Source organism: Peromyscus maniculatus, chromosome 21, assembly GCF_049852395.1.
Source record: "Peromyscus maniculatus bairdii isolate BWxNUB_F1_BW_parent chromosome 21, HU_Pman_BW_mat_3.1, whole genome shotgun sequence".
NCBI lineage: Eukaryota > Metazoa > Chordata > Mammalia > Rodentia > Cricetidae > Peromyscus > Peromyscus maniculatus.
In genome coordinates, this window is record NC_134872.1 from 42,195,159 (window position 1) to 42,218,810 (window position 23,652).

At 38.9% G+C, this 23,652-nt stretch overlaps 1 protein-coding gene across 2 annotated transcripts in view; it reads right to left on the reverse strand.

The window, feature by feature from the left end:
• Kcnh8 (potassium voltage-gated channel subfamily H member 8) overlaps positions 1 to 23,652 on the reverse strand; it is a 373,224-nt gene that overhangs the window by 330,872 nt on the left and 18,700 nt on the right. Inside the window, exon 1 of one of the 2 annotated variants that reach the window (XM_076557539.1) lies at positions 19,114 to 19,438. The exons of the other annotated variant lie outside the window; for it this stretch is intronic. The gene's annotated coding sequence lies outside the window, so the exon portion shown is untranslated. Of the gene's footprint in view, positions 1 to 19,113; positions 19,439 to 23,652 lie in introns of those variants that run through there. 2 annotated transcript variants of the gene reach the window in all.

The window sequence follows — 23,652 nt, forward strand, 5'->3', positions numbered from 1 at the left end:
CTCTCTCTCTCTCTCTCTCTCTCTCTCACACACACACACACACACACAGCTTTATTAAATATTACATTTTTCTAATTTTGTTTGAATGTTTAAAAGCAGTTGCTACATATACAGCTAAAATGTCCTCAAATTTAAAAAAAAAAAAAAAGAATTTGCTTTCTATTATATTGCATTTCCTCTAGCCAGTATCATTATCTTCTGTTATTGTTCAGGTAATTGTACAGAGCCATCATTTATAAGTATAGGTATTCATTGCAATATATATTATCAATTTGGTATGATCATATATAAATATATTTTGCAAAAAGTCTTTATGCATACCATATAATGCAATGTTTGAGCGGATTTAAAAGACAAAGAAAAACCAAAATGAAAACAAACAACTTTTGGTAACTTTTGACACAACTTGCTGTGTGAGTACAATGAACATAATTTTAAGGTTTCGCGAGCAATTTTGAGGCCTGAATTCAAATGGAAAGACATAGGAACCTGTCTAAGATGAGACTCACTTTTCCAAAGATTGAACTTCATAAAATTGGTCATTGCTTCTTACTCTGATATCACTGGTGATTGCTAATTTCAAAAAGAGCAATAGTCTTGGGAAAAGACTAGTTTCTATTTTGACAATTTCTGGTGTACTTAGTGATAATGGCATCAATAAAGAGTATCTCTGTGAACACATGTGATACACACTTCAGAACACTTTCATCACAATTGAAAAAGCCTGTGTGGCTCTATAAGCAAATACAGGCCATACTGGATCACTTTTAAGAAGCTCTGAAAATAGGCAGAGGAAAGATAAAGTCAATTTTATAGTCTTTTATTCTACTCTGATCAAATATTTTCTCTGAATTTTTCCATTAACAAGATTGATTCTGAAGCATAGCACTTGATTTTAGCTTTAAAAACAATCTTTTTTGAGACAGGATCTTATCACGTATCCTTTTCAGCTTCAAACATGTGAGCATGCTGTGGTATTGGATTCCCCCAAATATTGTGCATGCTAATAAACTTATCTGGGGTCAAAGACAGAGCATCCACAATATTAAACATAAAGGATAGGCAGTGGTAGCACACACCTTTAATCCTAGCATTCCAGAGGCAGAAATCCATGTGTTCAAGGATACAGACAGGCATGGTGACTCATCATGCCTTTAATCCCAGAAAGCAAGCCTTTAATTCCAGGGAGTGGTGGTAGAAAGCAGAAAGGTATATAAGGCGTGAGGACTAGAAACTAGAAGCATTTGGCTGGTTAAGCTTTTAGCTGGTTAAGCTTCAGGCTTTCGAGCAACAGTTCAGCTGAGAGCCATTGGGATGAGGACATAGAAGCATCCGGTCTGAGGAAACAAGACCAGCAGAGAAGTTGGCAAGGTGAGATAGCTGTGGCTTGTTCTGGTTCTTTGATCTTCCAGTTCACCCCAATACTTAGCTCAGGCTTGATTTTATTAGTAAGGCTCTCTAAGATTCCTGCTACAGCATGCTGCTTCAACCTCTCAAGCACTGGGACAGCACGTGGGGTTTAGAAATATTTTGAGGGTTTAACATTGAGCAGTTGATGTCATGTAAGAAAAGTGGTACTGAGTGCCACCGATTACCCTTTGTTCTCTCATTCTGGGCATGTATAAAAACATCAGTTTTCTGTCAGAAACTAACCCATGCTTTAGGTTTTATTAAATGATTGTTCTTTTTAATATTTTATTGAATTAAGATGTAATTACACTGTTCTCCCACTTCCCTTTTCTCCCTCCAGTCCCTCCCTGCTCTCTCTCAAATTCATGGCCACTATATATTAATTGCTGTTACATACATTTATTTCTAAATATGTAAATACTACTTTCTGAGTCTGCATAATTTTACTTGTGTATATATGACTTCAGGCTGACTATTTGGTATTGGTTAAGCAATTTCAGGGCTCTTCCCTAAGGAAGACTATTTCTCTTCCTGCCTGCTTGTCTTTGTCTTGGGTTGAGGTCCCATGAGATTTTCCCCAAGCATGTTAGCATGTCTGTTGGTATGGTCCTTGTGTATGGCTGCATGTTAGCATGTCTGTTGGTATGGTCCTTGTGTATGGCTGCATGTTAGCATGTCTGTTGGTATGGTCCTTGTGTATGCAGCCATGTTGATGACTCTCTGCATGCAGCTTCTCTGACATTCCTAGAGGATGAAATCTCAGAGCAGACTTCCTGTTCCTCTGCCTATTACAATCTTTCTGAGAAGTAGGTACTGGAGTTGTGTGGTAAATGTGTCAAGGATGGGAACCTCAAGGTCACTTGTTCTCTGCATTTTAATCAGTTGTGGTTTTCTATAGTAATCATTGTCTGTTGCAAGGAGACATTTCCTTGATGAAGGGTGAGGACTACACTTGTCTATGGGTTTTTAGACCATGTTAGGGATTATGCTGATTTAGTAAAGTAGTGGTTATTAAGTTCTCTTCCAAGATCCATGATTTTACTAGTCCTTGGTAGTTGGCTAGGTTTACAGAGCTAGGAATGATATCACTCTTGTTGAGTGAACTTAACTCCAATTAGAGAGCTGTCAGTTACCAACAAGGTACGTGGGCTACTACGGCAGCCTTGGATATCACATTATGCTGGTTATAGTTCATAGGCCTCACAGCTGAGTAGGACTGTTGGTTGTTTCCCTCTGTTGGAAACCTAGAGGCACGTCCTCGTGAAAGCTAGTCCTTGGAGGAGGCTTTCAGGTCAGATCCTTTTTAGATCCTCTGGGTCCTGTGTCCAAAATCTGTGGTGTCAGCAATAGTTTACCATCAACATCTGTGAGGCAACAAATGCAACAGCAATACCCTATAGTTTGGGAGTCTCTTGCACAACCCTGACGAACAACTCAAAAGGGAGCTTCTCGGGGCTGGTGTTGGGATTTTTGTTAGATGGTCTATAGCTCTTGGAGAGAGTATTATCAGCCCACAAGGGAAGTTTTCATTTACAGCATATAGGTATATGTATACACAGACTTAAACGTGTTATATGTAGTTTTAGGTAAACAAATAATACACAGAAAAGACAACGAACGGTGCTGGGAAAACTGAGTGTCCACGTGCAGAAGAATGAAGATACACCTGCACCTGTCACCTTGCACATAGACTAACTCCAAATGAATCAAAGACCTTGTGAAACCTTCTAGGGGGAAAAAAAAACAAGCAATAGCCTATGTGATAGAGATGTAGGAAAGGACTTTCTGAATAGGAATCCATTTCCCTAGGCATCAAAGCCAACAATTGAATAGAGGGACCTCCAAACACTAAAAAGCTTTTTAACAGCTAAGGAAATAATCAATTGACTGAAGAGGAAGCCCACAGAGATTGAAGACTCTTTGCTATCTACACATCTGACAGAAGATTATTGTCCAGAATCTACAAAGAACTCAGAAAAACAACACATAAAAAAAAAAAAAAAAAAAAAAAAAACGGGCTTCAGATGTGAACAGAGTTCTCAAATAAGAAATAAAAAATGGTTAAGAAACATCTTAGAAAAGTGTTCATTGTCCTTTGCAATTAGGGAAATACAAATGAAAACAACTTCAAGCTTTTGTCTTTCCCCAAACAGAAAGGAGAAGATCAACAAAAGAACAAGTGCTGGAGAAGATGTGGGGGAAAGGGAATTCTCATTCACTGCTGCTGAGATTGTAAACTTGTCCAGCCTTTTTGGAAGTCAGTGTAGAGAACTCTCAAAAAGCTAAAAATAGTCCACCATGTAACTCATCTATACCCTCCTTCATGTACGCCCAGTAGACTGGCATCCCACTCCACAGACACTGGCTTAGCAATGTGCACTGCCACGTTATTCGCAATTGCTGGGAAATGGAAAATATATATATATAAATGTCATTCGACTGTCAAATAGATAATGAAAAAATATGATAATATACATTCCAGAATATTATGCACCTGTAAAGAAAAATGAAATCATGACAATTTCAAGATGAAATCATGAAATTTGCAGGTAAATGGAAGCAACTAGAAAAAAATCATAAATGAGACCCAGAAAAACAATGTCACATGTTCTCTCTCATCTGCATTTCCTAGCACACATCTCTAGATGTGAGTATATAACCGGGAGAAACAAGAAAAGTAGAGGGAGACAATGGAAGGAGCAATCAGGAAGGGAGTAACAGGATACAAGTTATTTGGAGGAGAAAATCAGGAGTGGGCTTTCATTAGGGAGTATAGGAAGATTAATATGGAAAGAGGAGGGAGGAAGGTAAAATAACAGTGAGGATGTCTGGTAAATAATCCTTCTTTTAATGGGAAGTCTACTGTTAGAAGTCTTCCCATTTCCTGATTATGGACTTCAACAACAAATGAGATTGATTTCCATTTGTACTGTAGCCACCACTATGGTCTCAGATTGAGAATAGACTCTAACCTTCATGGATAGAAACTTCTTTTCCTAGAATTTCCATATCTCTGAACAAACATTCCAATGTTTCTCTTGAGCTTTGTTTAAATAGCAGTGTATGTTATCATATTTTTGAAGAGTAATAAGGAGAATGGTTGGTTCTATTACTTCTAATACCATTATTTTATTATTAAATCCACTAAAAATCTATTCAAAAATATTTCATGTTTCCCTAAAAATATATTCAAAGATATTTCATGTTTCATGACCACCTCTTATTAAATTTGCTCATAAAGCATCTATCCAGTCTTCTAAAACACCTGTGATGAAGAAGAACTTCACTTTTAAGTTACATGTGTACTGGGCATCCCAGACTGCCCTAGCTAACTTTTATCTTGAGGGGAAAGAACTAGCAGCAATGTTCAGTTCAAAATTTACTCCTATACTTGGTTACTGAATCAGTTAAACTACTGATGAAGTAAAATATACAACCGTGTATTTCCACTTAATTCGATTAATCAGCCTCGTTAGAGATGTAAGTTGTGCGATAAGTAATATTCTTGATGTTGACATGCAGATCCATACTAACAAAATATCTTTCTAAATGACCAGGGAAAACTAAATTATTGCCATCATAGCTTCATAGCTAAGGAAATATTTGTCCTTATTATTTTTAAAAATGTTTACATATATTGTATCTTACTAACTCTGCAGACATTCTCCCATTACAAGTAAAAACCAGAACAAAATTGACCATTTATCAGAAATAAATACTACATAAAAGCCCAGAACCTGCATCAAAGACTCTTTCAGTTAAAGGAAAAGCATCACACTGCAAACAGCTTTTCTGAATAATGCTCCTCACTGCCACTCATCATCTGTGTTAGATTTGCTCGTCTGCCTCCTTTATACCATACACACAATCCCTAACCGATTATTTTTCCTCTAGTGTCTCAGCACTCCAGATTCACTGAATTCATATTACTGTCACTATCACATCACTATGCCACCTGGCATGCAAGGTCTGAATCACCCTGGTCAAATTATCATTCCATCCTTCCCAAATTTTCTTCCATATTATTTGCCTTGCTATAATAAAACTGGGAGACACACTTCCTTTCCACTTAGTAGATCACACTCAGGGTTCAAGCTGCAGTCTAAATGGTCCTGTACCCTTTCTTCCTACAAAGCAGCTCCCTTCATCTGTCCATTCATAGCACTGGAATGAGATTCTGTATTACGTGGCCTTCTTAGCTATGTCCCAGTCATGTCAACCTTAGCTCACTTCCTATGTCATAGATGTCTTGAAGACAAGCAAGACACTGTAGGTTAACTTCTAAACACTCTTATTAAATAAACACAGAGCCAAATAAAGAGTTAATAGCCAAAGAAATCAGAGCAAGAGCCATGACTAGCTTTAGGTTACCACCAGCAGTAGCTTCCCCAGAGTGAGAGACCTCTTCCAGCCTATTCTGTGCTTTTCTTGCTTTCTTGTTCTGCTTTCTCATTGACTCTAAGCCCAGCGGCATGACTTCCTCATCACTGCCTGTCTATACAGACCTCCAGGTCTCTATGGTGAGTACTGGGATTAAAGGCTCCTTTTACCACATTTGGCTGTGTCCTTGACCACACTGAGACTCTGCCTGCCATGTGATCAGATTAAGGGCATGTGCTACCACCCTCTGACTCTGCTTATGGCTCCCTTTGACCTCTGATCTCCAGGCAACTTTACTTATTAACATACAAATAAAATCACATTTCAGCACAAATAAAATATCACCATAAGATACATCTTTCTATTTCAGCTACATCTTCAACAATATGTAACAGTGATTTGAAAGAGCAGCTATCAGGCTTATGGCTGAAACACTGAGTTAGAGGCTAAAGATCAAGAGATTGAAAGAATGTCAATTCTTTCTAACTATTCCCGTGTGAAAGGAAATGGCCAGTTGAAGTGGCCATAGGTTTCAGTTTTCCACAGATACATCAATAAAAAATTCCCAAAGAAGAAAATATAACATAAATCAATAACATTTTAAAGAAGAATCATTTCTCAGTCTTACTAACAGTCAACTTCACAATGTCCTGGAATAAGCTACCCAAGCACAATATTTACTTCCCTGTGCTATTCAGTACTATTAGATGCCATGAATTAGTGAATTAATACTGATAAATGGACCAAGAACTAAGAATATACTGAGAAAGTGTCCCACTAACTTTGATATTTAGAAAAAGAAAATGGTGTTGCAAAGCATGTTCTTGTAATACATAATGACATTCAAATTCAGCAGCTACAAGCGTGGCAAGAACTAAATTAACTATGTCAGAAGATGGATGACTCCCATTAACTGCATTTTAAAACCATGTTAAGATAGCATTAATTATGAGCACTTTTCATTTTAATTGATAGTAAACAAAAAAGTTTAAGTCAATTTTATTTATTTCAAAGAATTTTTAAGCAGGCAACCACACTACCACATGAATAATTAGGATATTCATTACTTTTAAAAGTGAATTTTGGGGTGGGGGTTGAGACAGGGTTTCTCTGTGTAACAGTGATGGGTATCTTGGCACTCACTTTGTAAGCCAGGCTGCCCTCGACTTCACAGAGACCGGCCTGCCTCAGCCTCTGAGTGCTGGGGTTAAAGGTGTGCACTGCCATGCTTTGCTTGATAAATGATAGTAAATCTTACACAGAGTTATTTGCCTATGACTAACAATAAATGGAAGTACTGACTGGATAGTAATATCCATAAGGAATCATGAATTTGGTTTCTAAAGGTGGTCTTTCTCCTGAGCTTAACAAAAGGAAGCCTCAAACAATAATCAGGACCCCTGAGTGCCTTTACCCATGTGTCCCACTGTATTCCTTTGTTATCTGTACTGTCATTTCACTTTGAATAAAGTTTTTCTACTGTTTTTCAAAAAAATCATTAATTTGAAGAGAGTGGGAAAAGATAATAGCTCTCTTATTTACCTAATAATGTTCTCCATAGATGGAGCAATTTATAGTCAATCTTTACTATTCCTGGATCCTTAGCTGCAAATGTGCCTACTCACTGAAACCTTTGTAACCACAAAGTCAGTATGTGTGGAGATTGTGCAGTCACTTACACGTGCCCAGTGAGATCTGAGTCACTTGGTGTGTATGTGTTCCCATCTTAGGATGAACGAAGCCAGGATCAGCCTTTTTCTTTCCACTCTCGCTGGAGATAGGTATCATTTCAATGTCTATTCAGTAGGATTTTTCTTTTGTTCCTTTAAATGGCGAATTTGCTATTGAATTGGGCTCCAAGTTTAACATTGAGGCACTATCTATAGTTTCTAAGCACAAGAATGCAATGCACTTTGGGAGGAGGGGAATGAATGTACAGATGAGCTTGAGATGACTACGTTGTTAGTTTTATGTTCAACAATGACATATAAACAACAAATATTAGCACCCCTTTAACTATAAACATAGACAAAACTAAATTATGGGCAACTTTTTGTTAGGCTAGATACTTGCAGGAGCTAAACCCCATATCTCCCTTGAAAGAAATGGTTCAGTGTTTCCTAGCTCAGTTCTCATGAACTTGATCAACTGGAATTCCACCTAATAATGAGAACCAACTAGAACTATTCAGGAATAGACACATGGCATAGGATAGGTTGAAATAAAGTTATGAAATTAAGTAATTAAAAGATAATGTTAACAAAAAATCAGATATGAAGGATTTCCTGCTCAGTCAGTTTGCTCTAGTCCAACTGAGAGACAAGAATAATGACATCAATATCCTCAATACTCCTAATACCTATGTTAAGGTCAGGAAGAAGCATAGTTTCCTATCAGCTTCTCCGTTGACCCTAAAGACAGAAAACAGTCCCAAAAGAATCTGGGAAAAGCAACATAGAACTTATCTGGTACATTAGAAGCAACTAGGACCCACAACACCAGTGTTTTCATATCTTTCCATTGTTTCCAATCTCGTAATGTTCTTGCTTCAACTAGGATGTTCACTGTGGTATTGAAGTATGTGCAGGTTCCCGTACTGTCTAGTTAGACACTTTCTATAGCACAGTGTATGGTGAAGACAAGGCCTAATATCCAAACAAACCCATGAATTTATGTTCTAAAGTTTTGTTGAAATAAATGAGATGCAGCCAGGCTCAGTGCACATCTATTTTCCAAGATAGTCAAGAGGCTGAGATAGGAGAATCACAGTTCAAGAATATTCTGTGCTAGGGCTGGAGAGATGGCTCAGCGGTTAAGAGTACTGACTGCTCCTCCAGAGGTCCTGAGTTCAATTCCCAGCAACCACATGGTGGCTCACAACCGTCTGTAACGAGATCTGGTGCCCTCTTCTGGTCATACATGCTGTATACAAAATAAAGAAATTAAAAATTTAAGGCCGGGCGGTGGTGGCGCACGCCTTTAATCCCAGCACTCGGGAGGCAGAGGCAGGCGGATCTCTGTGAGTTCGAGGCCAGCCTGGTCTCCAAAGCGAGTTCCAGGAAAGGCGCAAAGCTACACAGAGAAACCCTGTCTCGAAAAACCAAAAAAAAAAAAAAAAAAAAAAAGAATATTCTGTGCTACAGTAAGTTCTAGCCCAGCCTAAGATTCTATCTCAAAGAAAAGTGTAGAAAGAAGGTAGAGGATGCAGCTCGATGGTGCAGCATTTGCCTAGCATGTAAGCCCCATGTTCAATTCCATAAGACAAAAAAGCAATCATTGTTTTTCCCTATCATTAATTGATGGGATAATAGATGCAGTATGGTCTTTAGGACTTATCATGATTTAAATCACTGAACCTGGCATTGCTCAGGTTGCCTTTCTTATCCTCAGGTCTTGCCTGATACCATAGCTTCTTCTCTCACCTACACCCTTGTTCACTCTTGCTTCAGATGTCTCCTCAGTATTTCTGTTGCTGCCTTGTTCTCATTAAATGTCGCCTTCCTCAGAAGCCCCTTTCTGACTCTCCCATGCCAACCTTTTCTCCACTCATGTCTCTTGGTTTCCTTGATGCTGAGCATACTCCCTGCACTGATCTTGCTTGTGTGCTTTAACCTCATCCCCAAGGGTTGTCAGAATAAAATCAGAAAGGCAGGAACTTTTTCCATATTATTCACAATGTATTCCTGGTACCTAGAACAGCACCTGGCCTACAGCATGTGTTCCATAAATGTCATTGCTCTGAGTTGGGAAGAAACAAACAAACTTCTGAGTTGGCAAAAATGAAGAATTCAAACAGCGCTATAGACTAGTTTCTCATGTTTCACCAGGAAGAAGGTATACATTCTCTCATACACCATATGGTATATAAAAGGTGATCACAGTCAGATAAGGTATGATTACAAATAGTTCTCTGCTTACATTAATTGTCTGGTTCCAGGGAGTCCTGGGAATATTACAGGATAAACCTCAAGCTCCCAGAAAGGAACTTCACTCTATCCCCAGGATATAACTGGCCACAAAACAACAACAGATTTATTCATGTAGAGTGTACATACAGAAGACTGTTTTTTGTTACTTTGGATACTAGAACTGGATAATTGAAACTCAGCCCAAATCCCAGACAGAACACCCACGCAGTAAGTTGTACCACTTGCTAAGGTGAAAATAAAAGGAGCACTACTCTCCCCGACTTTACAGATTATAATAAACAGGGCTTCTGCCTCAAACCATAGCTTGAGAAGCAGGGGTGCCCACAGGATCCTCATAACATTCAATAAAGGTTTAAAGCCTAACCAATCACCAAGAATATTGATGTCTAGCTGAAAATGCGGAGACTAGATTTTAGGAAATGTTTTGCTGAGGTAGATGCTGCCACTCACAGGACATCAGGAAGAGTCCAAATCCCGTGTGAAACCTGAAGATGTCTTATGCTGTTCTTTTCATCGTTCTGTTTCCACTGTCCTGCCTTTGTAGAACTTCAACTTTACAAAATGGTAATTTACAAAGAAAGAAAAAAAAATACTGCAGACAGCTCTTAGTCTCTGTTGTACAGGAAGGCAAACTTCATACTTCTAAGATGTCTGTAATCTTAAATGTCTACCCATGGATGAAAAATCTACACAAAATATATGGGACCCTCAAAGTCAAGCATTCTCCCATGTGTTCTTCCACAGAGCAAACACAGGAAATGCCAGAAAGCAAGGGTCTAGTCAGCCGTACCTCTCCAAGATTGGGCTTCTTGCCTTTAAGAAGTTATAGAAGGTAAACTTCAGGTCTGTTCAGATGTTTACACAAAAATCAAAATCAAAAAGGCATTCTAGGTGGACTTGGAGATAAAACTCTAGAAAATATAAAGTTCCAGAGGTGAACAAATATATCACCCCAAACTCAGCCGCACACATTTTCTCAGAAAATTCTAATCATCACAGGAAACTAGTTCAGAGAAAGTATTGACATCATAATTTGAGTTTTTATCATTTGAGGGCATTATTTCTAAAGAATATACTGTATCAAAATTGAACCTAAATTCCCACACAGTGGCTTACAATTCAGTAGTTAAGGAAACTATCTAATACTAAGTGTGAGTACCATACAAGAACTTAGACTTGGATTTAAATACAAATATAAATAGCTCACAGATTTTTTTTTCCTTTTCAAATGTCACAGAGAATATTAGTGAACACAGTTTACATTCAGCCTTTGAGTTAGTTGGATAAATATATGCTCACCAGAGGAATCAAGATGACAAACTTTCATTACAGGAGCTGTAAAGAAATGCACACTAGAAACTGCACAAGAATTAGTCCTCATGTTCTACGCAGAGTTTATAAAAATATAAGCATTAAAATAGCCTGTCAACTACTTAGCATCACATAAAGTATAAAATATGTGTTGTCATTTTATATACCAGCTTGAAATAAAATTAACACAGGAAAACATCACCAACAAAATTACAAAAGTTATTAGAGATGTTTCAAATGACTGATTTCTTAGAGAAATGAGTAAACGTGAAGATAGTATTCTAAAAGTCATTGCATAGTGGTGACATTATTAGCAGGGCTTGGATTAGAAAGTATTTGTCCTTTAAAACTCAAAGCATTGCATTCAGAATGAAGAGACCAAATGTACCATTAGAGAAAAGGAAAACAATAACAACAACAAAAGTACAACATATTCTGACTAATTGTGAAAGACTCTATATAATAAATACACAAATCTATTTCTAAGAGACTTATCTCTTCATTAATAGAAGCATATTAATTTTTAATTAACAGAAATGAAACAATTGCGGTGGATCTAAAAATTCCTATTCAAAAGAGGAAGTGAGAGAAAATCTGGGAGAAATATTTTACTACACAGGCATTAAAATAATGTAAGTGATATGCATCTCTCCATTACCACAATCTCCGGTATTTATTAATGAGGCCATTTCACATGCTAGGCTCCACCTTGAAAATAGTTAACACGTTTTACTAATATTCTAAATTCATGTGGCAGAAGCAATGTGAGTCAAATAAGGGATATGGTGTTCTTCAAGACTTTTAGAAGCATTTTTATTTAAGTGCATGTGTGTGAGAGAATGTATATCACGTGTGGGCCCATAGGGGTCAGAAGATGTCAGATTCCCTGGAGCTGGAGTTGCAGACAGTTGTGAACCACTGATGTGGGTACTGAGAACCAAACTCAGGTCCCTTAAGAACAGTAAAACTCTGAATCACTGAGCAATCTCTTCAGTCCAAGGACACAGACTAAGACACGGTAGAAAAATAAACTCATGAGAAACGTGACAGTTAAGTTTCAAAGAAGGACCTAATCAGAACATTTAAAGGAAATCCTCAATGAATACTAGCCTGGTTGGCTCCATGCTACATTCCTCTTCCCTAAAGGCAGGGGAGACTCAGGCTTGTGAGCTTGCTAAATGATGATTCACAATTCCTAATGCTCATATGTTCCTTCGGTGGGATCTTAGCAACAGTAATGAGGAAGCCATTATATCTGTGAGTAATAATTTGACTAATAAATGTTCCTCAGAGACTCCAATATTTGAGTACTCAGCCCCAGTTGGCAGGGCTATTTTGGGAGGTGGTGTGTCCTTGCTGGAGAAGGCACATTATTGGGGCAGCTTCAAGTGTTCATAGCCTCATCACATTTCAGTTTGCTCTCTCTAATTCCTGTTTGCAGTTGAAGGTGTGATTTCTCAGTCTCCTGCTTCAGCTGCCTGCCACCATGCCTATCCCCACCATTATGGACTCTCTTTCTAGAACCATATACCCCAATAAACTCTTCCTTCTATAAGTTGTTTTTGGTCATGATATTTTATCACAACCACAGAAAAATGGCTAATACACTGTGTTTTGTAAAGAGCTATCTTATTCAAATATGTTTGCACAGCTGCTTTCCGAGGTCCAAAGACAGACATCAGATGTTAAAACACTTCTAAACAAGGAGGAGATCTATTTCATGCAGCTAAGAAGTAAGCTGTAGAGAAAGTGAAGGAAAATGTTACCTGCCACAGGATAGTTTCTGTTCTTTACAGTTCTCTTAATTGTTTAGCCCAGAAATCAGAGGAAAGAATAAGATGGTATGAAAAGGGAAAATTGGGAAATATATTCAGAATAATGAGTAGGGTAGGGATGGTGATGTGGCAAAAAAAAAAGAAGTAGAGTCACATGCTGTCTAACCTCCGGTACATACTCTGAGCATGCAACATTAAGCTTGTGTATATTTATGCAGATGTAGCTGGTACTGCCTACTGAACTACTAGGCTCTAGAAATACCTGTTAGTTCTAGGTAACCACAGACCTTCATAGCCTGCTAATGCCATGAATACAGCAGGCAATAGTAATACAGGGTTAAGTATTTGAGACGCCAAGTTATCTAAATATAGGCAAGGCAAAATAGTAAGCCATGGTACATTTTTCAGCTCTTTTCTGATTTTACAGGACCATCTCTGCAGATGAACTTGGCCACTGACCACATCATTGTGGAGCTGCATGACTGTGTAACACAGAGATATTAGATGGCAGCACAGATGGAAAGATGAATAAGACTCCTGTAGAAATGCTCAGATGCAAACTCTTACAAACACTGATGCCAGGAATTAGCACTTAAGTAAACCCTGGGAAAGAAAGATGTTTGTTTTCTTTAAGGATAAGTAAGGAAATATGTAAAATGTAACAGTCAAAAATAACTATAACTGTGCACAGAATTCTTTGCTTTTAGGTGAACTCGTGTAGATACTGATTTTTCAAATTCCATTGCCTTCTCACTGTTCCAGTCTGCTTTCTATTGCTGTGACAAATACTGACCAAAACCAACTTGGGAAGAAAAGAGGCTGTTTCATTTTGTGATTCCCAATACAGTTTATCACTGAGGGAATTCAGGGCAGGAACTGAAGCAGAATCCATGAAGACAACTGTTTACTGGTTTGCTTTCTCATGGCTTGCTCAGCCTGCTTTCTTATATAACTCAGCCTACTTTCTTATATAATGCAGGACAATCTGCTAAGGGGTGGAACTACCTACAGAAGGCTGGGACTTCCCATATCAATCATCAATCAACAAAATGCCTACCAGCCAATGTGATGGAGGCATTTTTCTAAATTAGGTTGACTCTTCCTAGATCACTCTTGACAGAAAACCAACTAGCACTCTCACTAATCAGAAAAGGCGAGTAACTCACACATCTGTGACATGTACATTTTTATTCTTCTGTTCTCAGTCCTTCACTTTCATGCAACATTTGATGGTGAACAAAAAACTACAAGGTGAACAACTGAGTGTTTTGTAGACATAAAGTATTTACTTTGGGATTTCAATTTAAAGAAAAAATAAAACAGGTTTATTGCTGGAGCTATTTCCATATTTCTGTATTTGAGGATGTGTAGGATCTTACATACCTTATGACAAATATTAGATACTCAATGAATACCCACTGCATACAACTGTGAAAACATGGGAGTTGTCCAGGCAGCCATTATTTTAGCTCCATCTGCTCTGCCAAAGGAGTACATGATATCTGCTGCTCAGGAGACTAGGCCTTCAAGTCACCACTTCCCAGATCTATATCAAGTGTTGAAACAATTTGTGTACAAAAAACACAACATGGCACTTGTTTTTCTTTAATCAGATGCCTGGGCCCCTCCTAAGATATTATGACTTAATAGTTCTGTGATGGAACCTGGGAATGTGCAGTTTGCAGGAAGTTGGGCAATCTGGATATGCAGCATGGGTGAAGAGTTGCCTAATTAGAAATAAATCCCTATTCCTAGGTTTATTGATATTGAGATATCTAAGTGTGTGATGTGGTGAGTATGTGAGAGAAGTGTGTGGTGTGGAATGTGTGGTGTGTGGTGTGTCTGTGAGTTATGTGGTGTGATATGTAGGGGTGCGGTATGGTATGCTTCCATGTTGGTGTGTATGTTTATTCTCTTGGTTAATCTAACTTAAATAACATTTTACTTCCCTTTCAACACCTTATACCTCCAAAGATACCAGTAGTTGAGCAATTGGAATGAAAGCAATGAAAATAGAAACAAATAGAACTGTTATGCTGGGTTATCTCTGTGGCAAGCATATGTTTGATATGCACAAGGCTTTGGATGTAATCCTTGGATACCCTTCCTTCCAAAAAAAAAAAAATCCTTCTTGTACAACCAAAAGGATGGATGTGGTGTGGAGTCACTTCCTACCATAACCACAATAAAAGACCATATGTGCAATAAGCCAAGTCTAATTGTGTTTCTTTTTCAGAAGAGACAAATGCCTAAATTTTTCTGTTTTGCTGTTTTAAATTCTATGTTTGTAAAGAAGATGAGGATTATACCAAGTAAGCTTGTTGTATGGTTTTAATGAGACCATAAATCAAACATTATTAGAAAAGAGACTGATGTTGTGTAAGAAGTCTGTAAGAGAGAAGTGAGATGATGGCCGTGAGGGTGGTGTCAGTGGCAGCAGTGATAAAGATGGTAGCATCGGATTCTGACACACATGGCTGTATAGTTTGAAAACCTCTAGCTAAATGAATAAAAACATCTCCTAAAATTCCTGTTTGTATGTATCAGGCTAAGAATATTCAACAGTTGTTAGTATATCTACTATGGATTCGGTGCTTTCTAAGGCATCTAAGGAACAATCATTAAAAACACAAAATTGTTTTCAAGGTATATGGATGCTGGTGAGGAAGACAGGCAATAAAGAAAAGATAATAAAGAATAAAGTTATTTCATAATGATTGTCTGCAAGACCTAGCTCTTTTTCCAAACTGTACATAGCTCCAAAAGTAAGTTTACAATTTAGTACTAGGTATGAGCGTTTTTATTTTAACCTAGTAACTAGAATTTTATCTAGGAAGTAGACATTTAATTTTAATCTAAATAACAGAATTTTAACTTTCAATTAGGTGTTAGAATTTTAATTTCAATCTAGATAGTAGAAACTTAATTTTAATCTAGATAATAGAAATTAGAATTTTAATTTTAATCTAGATAGTAGAATTTTGAGTTTAATCTAGGTGCTAAAACCTTTTGCTATTTCAAAAATAGTTTTCATTTTTATGTTGCCCAACTAAGGAAGATAGTAGTGATATTGCCATTACTGTGAAGTAATAGGTTTTGTTAAGAAAGAAATCAGCAATCCACTGACAGTAACTATCTGCAAAGATGAGAAGCCTTCCTGAGGCCTACTCCCTCCATGACTTAGAAGGGGAATTAGCATATTCAGAGAAGATTAATACACTGTCACATACTGAGTGCAGACACTATCAAGTCCCTATCCCTACTCAAGCTGAAGGTCTTCAACAGCTTATCACAGAGAAAAACCCACTTAGCAAAAGTACATGGAAGGTGATTTTTTTCTAGTTTACAAAAATCTTAGCTTCACAGTTTTTTGGGGAACCATTAGCTGTTCTGTGTTGTGAGTTGATTGTATATTTCAGTGGAAATAATAAGCCTGCCTCCCTCCTTCCTGCAGAAGATATCACAGCACTGACTTAAAAACACACATGAAATGTGTTAAGTAACTCTAGTAATCAGAGGAGAGGAGTTGTCACTCACAGCATCTGAATCATAATAGGTTCATTTATTTATCGATTCAAGCTACTAATACTTGCATATTAAGGAAATGGAGAAATTGACACATCTTTACCATATTAACTCTTAACACACAACAATATGAAAAATAAATCGTAATCAAGGGTCATTCATTTTTTTCTCATAATTTTTTTTTTTTAGTTTTTATCCCCAACCATTGAGAAATAGATAATCAAGGATAAATGTCTAACAGCAAAATATGAGTTATGTTCTTCAAGGGACATAATTCAACCCAGAAAACTCTAAGCCAGTAAAGAAGTCTCTGAGAAATTAAAAGGGGGATTTGATTTTCTTAAATCTTATGTTTCTTTATAAGATAAAGTATCCCACAGAGGTTGTAAAGTTGGAGCACATGAATATATGAGTCTTCTGACGGGCTCACAAACAGGAACACATCTGGTTCCTTCTCAAGTCAGTAAGAGTACTTGGGGAAAATACATGAGAAATATGTAATGTTTTCATAATGAAACATTGCTATAATCTCACCAGTAATAAAATTCAAGAAGGTTTTAATATAACAGAGTAATAAAATGGATACACTCTAGTTCCATTTCTGTTGAAGTTTTATCATAGCAGGTTTTGATATCTCCACATTTTTAACTAGTTAGTTTTAATGCCAATTTGACACACCTGGGAAGAGGGAGCCTCAGCTGAAAAATGGACTCCATCAGATTAGCCTGGGGACATGTGTGGGTGCATTCTCTTGATTGCTAATTGACAGAGGAGCGCACTGTGAGCAGAACCATCCCTAAGAGGTAGGCCTTGACTATATAAGAAGGCAAAATATGGGCTGGAAAGCAATCCACTAAGCAGAGTTCCATGATGGTCTCCTCATTCCTGCCTCCATGTTCCTGCCTAGACTTACTCCAATAATGGACTGTATCTGTAAACCAAATAAACTGCTTTGTCCTCTAAGTTGGTTTTGTTTGGCACATTACCACAGCAACAGAAACCTAACTTGGGCAGGGAGACAAGAGTCAACACAACATACTCAAATGAACTAAGCAAAAACCTGTCTTCAGAGCTGAAGAGTTGGCTCTGCAGTTAAGAGCACCAGCTGCTCTTCCAGCAGACCCAGTTTTAATTCCCACCACCCGCATGGCAGCTCACAACTGTCTGTAACTCCAGTTCCAGGGGATCTGACACCCTCACATTGACATATATGCAGGCAAAACACAAATGCACATAAAAAAAAATAAATCATTACAAAAATTTAAAACAACAAAAAACTGATTTTTATAGTCTTAGCTCTTCATTGATACCAATGTTCTGAAAGGTCGGGAAGAGGATTTAAGGACTGGGTTTTTAAGAGGGAGATGAGTCTTAGTTCTTGTCTCAAGCTCATGTAGAATGTCTTCAGTGAAACACTTGAAGAATACCCTCAGGAAATTTGTGGAAGCCAGTATGAAAACCAGGGCTATGGTCAGCCTGCTAAACTCAAGAAACACAGTAATGATGTAAAGAGAGATTGTGACAGAAAGGTCCTTCCTCTATGATGTCTTTAGAAAAGCTGGAGATGCAGTCTGGATGTCCAGTGGACTGTGTTCTAATTATTTTTCTGTTACCGTGATAAAACACTCTGACCAATGGCAACTTAGAAGAAAGAAAGGGTGTGAGAATCAGAGGAAGCCTTGAGTGGATGTGTAAAGAACAAATGAAGTCCTGAGTGACTATATATAGTTTGACATGAGCATGGCCTTGGCAAGGACCAATACCTAAGACCCAGGAGAATTTGGCAGGGCCTTTCCCTATGATGAGACTCAGAGGGATGGCAAATGTTGATGGTGTATGCAAGTACAGGAGTTTACAAATGATTGATCAGTGTGTGCAAAAAGACAGCTTCTTCCCTGATGGTTGTAACCTAAGATGGTCCCCTACAGATACCTCCCTTGAAGACTAGGTAACTCCTCACTCTGCTGTATATAATACAAGTACCGAGTTTCTCAGTTGTTGGATAGTTGGTGCCACTCCATCAGATTGAGTACAGTCCACCTGAGCCAAGCTCTTCCATCTGTGTGTCTGTCCTTTCTTCATGCTCTCACTACCCTAGTCAGATTTCCAGGACCAATCCATGCGAGATGTGGTAAGAGGGTTTATTTGAGGTTACATTTCCAGGTCACACCTATCATTGAGGAAAGTCAGGGCAGGAACAAAAAGGCAGCAATGTGAAGCAGAAACCATAGAGAACACCACTTGTTGAGGGTTTTCTTTTCTTCAGCTCTCTTATTCAGCCCTGGTCTACCTATGTATGGGTGGTACCACTCACAGTGGGATGGGCCCTCGTACAGTAATTAATATTAAGACAGTCCTCCACAGACATGCTCTTCATCATGGCTTTCCTCTCAGATGACTTTTGAACTGTATCAAGTTGACAATTAACAATAATAATGTGAAAAGAGTCATAAACTAGACATGGATATCATCATCCGAGCCAAAGGAACAAGATAAGTAATAAATACTATGGAGCAGTGAGTATATGTATGGATGTGCATATGCATCTGTGAGTCTGTGTCTGTATGTTTCTCTGTATCTGTGTCTCTCTGCATGCCTGTGTAAAGGATAAAGTTTAAGAACGTAAGAAAATGTGGAATCACTTTTCATGACCCCAAAGACAATGTCATACTCCAAAGATGTAACAGTGAGATGGTTCACCAGCCATCTCACCAGAATCCAGCAGTGGTTGAGTAGAATGACCCCGTCAGCTTTATGAGGCATGCATGCCAATGACATCTTACCTTCAGTACATTTCCACTAAAAACCTCGCTGCCCCATCTCTTTTCTCCTGCATCCATGTTCATCACAGATGAAACTGAAGCTCTGTAATTAACATTTAGTGATAATGTCACTCTAGGTATCCAGGACAGTCTGACCACTTGAACAGCAAATACAAGAAGAAACCACTACACTACTGGGCACTGAGTCTCTGTAGGGAAAGGGGGCTGGCTAGAGAAACCCACCCTGAACCTGGAGCCCAGAATTAGGGAAGGATGGCTCAGATAAAGCCAATGAGAGAAACACAGTTTTAGCACAGATCAGAGCCATCTCTGCCCCTGTCCAACTGACTTATGAAAACAACCAATCACAGAGCAGGACAGTAGAATCCTGGCCCTAGGGCCCAGAACCAGGGAAAGAAACACAGCCTGTGTTTGGGACCTGGGCCAGAGAAATGAACCAAGGAAACATGCCCTGACTCTGAAACCAGTACCAAAAAACACTCTTGGCGCCTAGAATCAGAGTCAGTGAATGAAATGTGCCCTGGCCTTAGAGGTAGTGACAGAAAGCTAAGTAAGGCCAGTGAGAGAAACACAGTTTGGCTCAGATCAGAGCCATCTCTGCCCCTGTCCAACTGACTTGTGAAATCAACCAATCTCAGAGCAGGACAGTAGAATTCTGGCCCTAGGGCCCAGGACCAGGGAAAGAAACACAGCCTGTGTTTGGGACCTGAGCCAGAGAAGTGAACACTTTATCCCCAAACCCAGAACCAAGGAAATATGCCCTGACTCTGAAACTAGTACCAAAATATCACTCTTCGCCCCTAGAATCAGAGTCAGTGAAAGAACTGTGCCCTGGCCTTAGAGGTAGTGTCAAAAAGCCAAGAAAGGCCAGTGAAAGAAACACAGTTTGGCCCTGAAATCAGGACCATCTCTGCCCCTTGCTCACAAAACTGGCCAATCCCTGGGAAGAAAATAAACTAACCAATCACAGTTGACTCTGCCCCCTAGACATCCTATATAAACTGCCCTGCCTGGTCAGTTGTGAGCTGTTCTCTCCACCCTGGTAGAGGCAGCTACTCTCCTGGACTACTCCTTCCCAAATAAACCTCTTTCTCAAAAGAGTATTGGGTGAAGACCTTCATTGACAGCTGAACAGAAGAACCTTGCTGGGACATCGCATAGTGGACTGAGCAAGGGGGAGCTGAACAGAAGAACCTTGCTGGGACGTCCCATAGTGGATTGAGCAAGGGGGAGCTGAACAGAAGAACCTTGCTGGGACGTCCCATAGTGGACTGAGCAAGAAAGAGCTGGTAACACTGAGCCAGAGATTGTGGTTCTCCAGGAGAGGAGCAGGATTGCTGTGTCCTGCGGGGAAACCATCCCCCATCATGCCATCATACCAGGTATATCCTGACCTTCCTGAGTCAGGATACCCTTCCTTGCTGAAGCAGTTCCAGGCCCGACTCTCCCGAGAAGTCAGAAAATCTTCCTTTCCAAGGTTTGGGCTGTTCCTTTGCAGTCTCAGCCATCAGAGCTGTGCTAAACAGCTTCAGGTGTCCGGGACACCTTCAGGGCAGAGCTCTTGTCCTAAGTAGCTCTGAGGTGTCCGGGATACCTCGCCCTCTAGGGCTGAACTGTCTCCTCGCAGTTTCAGCCATCAATTTACTAACATTTTGGTGCCGAAACCCGGGACACGAAACCCAGAGCTTTTGCAGTTTACTAACAGTCTCTATTAACTAACTCAGTTTCTTTTTTAAAACTATAGAAATTAAAAGATCTTTCTATTACCAGAAATGCTTTCTATTGACCAGAAATGCTGTGGAACTGGACCTAGAGTTCATCTAAATACAAGGAAGGAACCATTTCCATAAAAAGTTTGAATAAACTTTGGCTGAGAGGTTCTCATTCAATTATACAATGTTGAGGCAATAAATCTGATGTTTATAGACTTTTTTCAATCACAAACTAATTCATCAAAGGAAAGCTGATGCAAACACTATGTGTAAAGAAGAGGGATAGAGAGGGACAAAGAGGTAGAGGTGTGTGCTAGGCCCCTCAAGGTGTTGACAGATGCATTAAAAGCAGTCTTGAGATAATAAAAACCCCTTTGATTTCTTAATTATACTTAACTGTTCTGTTTTCATTTAGAAGATGAGAATTCAGTAGGTCCAGGACTTTTCCAGAGGAAACTTGTTAATGAGTTACCTTCTTTGAACACTTGCAGAAAGCTGTTACTTCTCACCTTTCATATTTGAGAATCACTAACGTGTGACTGGAACAATGTTCAAGCACACATTCCATCATTCTAATGGTTAAGCTGCACACATCTGCCTTGTTCTATTGGCTCTTTTAGGGTGTTTCAACATTTGAAACCAAGCCTTCTTAACCCCCTGGAGCTGCAAGTCCTTACAACTTACTGCATATGAATAATAAATGGCAAAGGGGAGCTAAGCTGCATGGGAAGACTCCTACCTAGCAATAAGGGGGAATGAACTATGTATCCACTTGTAGGAATCTGAAGATTGATATCGAAGTAAAATAGCGACCTCAAAAGCATTTACCATGTATGGCTGTGTCATCACAAAATTACAGAGTGAACACACACTAGTAACAGTCATGGATTTAAAAGGGAGGCTACTATGGCTATAAAAGAATGGGACAAGAGCTCTATGTGGGGAAATGGTTCTGCAGCTTGACTGTGGTGGCCATTCTAAGAATATACACATAGAATTAAATGGTATAAAATTAAATACACATACACAAATATGCATGTATAAATTGATTAAAACTGAAATATGCAAATAAATAGTCTTGATAGTTTTCTGGTTATGACACTACTACGTAGAGAAATAGGATGAGGAATATATGGCATCTCTATGGTTTCTTACAAATGCAAATGAACTTATAACCATATAAAGGTAGAAGTAAATGCTAGAACCTGGATACTTTGTACCTTTCATGCCTTAAACATTTCATTAATGGGAGCTTACTAATTATTAAAAGCCATGAAAGCAACAGTGCAGCAATGCCTCATAATGACAGGAGAGTAGAACCATATTCCCTGGTTTATTGTATTTCATTATTATTATTGCTTTATTGAGTCAAGGTCTTGTTTTATAGCCTAGGTGGAGTAAGCTGTGACACAAACACACTAGTAAAAACAATGTGCTCCTTTGCCCATGAGGTTGATTGGGTGAATCTTTTGATTTTTCCCTCTCCAACCCTTTCTGGCAACAATATGATATGATTTTTAAAAAACACAGGCCTAGGCCAGTCAGAACAGGTAAGAGCACCCATCTGCACTCTGAACCTTCCCACTACCTCAGTTTCAAGCCCAAAGACCCAAAGCCCTGGCATCACCCCTACCTCCACCTACCCAATCCCACTTCTATGAACAGGCCACTACACTAGCAGACATCCACTTCTCAGGTGCAGGACACACCAGCCAGAACAGGTAGCCCACCTGCCATTTGAACCATCCCACTACCTCAGTTCAGAGCCCAAAGATCCAGGCCTCTCATAGCTCCTCACCCATTCCCACCTACACCTACCACCCACCTGCTCCTGCTGCTATGCTCTCGCCCTATGCAGGCAAATACCCACAGCTCAGGTGTAGACCACACCAGTCAGAAGAGCAAAGATCCCCTGATGGACCAACAGCCATGCTACTACTAGAGGTCCAGCCCCCAACTCTGATGGAGACCCTCTGCTAGATTAAAGGTCACACTGGCCACCAGAAATACAGACCACAAAGACCAGAAGGCCAAAGAAGAAACAGAAACCAAAGAACAAAACCCTTATCCAACAAACACAAATTCAGAAATTTGCTCTAGGACCTATGTTTATCTCAAACCCAGACACCTAGATGCCAGTAGAAGAACACAATCAATAGCCAGGGCAATCTGACACCACAAGAGCCCAGCTATCCTATTACAGCAACCCCAGAAAATTCCAACACAGCTGAAGCAGAAGAAAATAACCTTTAAACCAACTTTATGAAGATCATAGAAGTCCTTGAAGAGAAAATGAATAAATGCCTTAAAGAAATCTGGGAAAACACAAAACAATCGGAGGAAATTAACAAATCCCTTAAAGAAAGCTAAGAAAAAAAAAAACAGGTAAAAGGAATGAATCAAACTGTTCAAGACCTGAAAACAGAAATAGAAGCAATAAAGAAAACACAAACTGAGGGAATTCTAGAGATGGAAAACCTAAGTAAGCAAACAGGAAGTACAGATGAAAACATTACCAACAGAATACAAGAGATGGAAGAGAGAATTTCAGGCATAGAAGAAACTGATACATCCATCAAAGAAAATGTTAAATCTAAAAAGTTCCTGACAGAAAACATCCAGGAAATCTGGGACACCATGAAAAAAAAAACAAAAACAAAAACAAATGTAAGAATAATAGGAATAGAAAAAGGTTCCTAGTTCAAAGGCCCAGAAAGTATTTTCAATAAAATCATAGAAGAAAATTTTCCTAACCTAAATAAGGAGATGCCTATACAACACCAAATAGATTGGACTAGATAAAAAGTCCCCTCACCACATAATAATC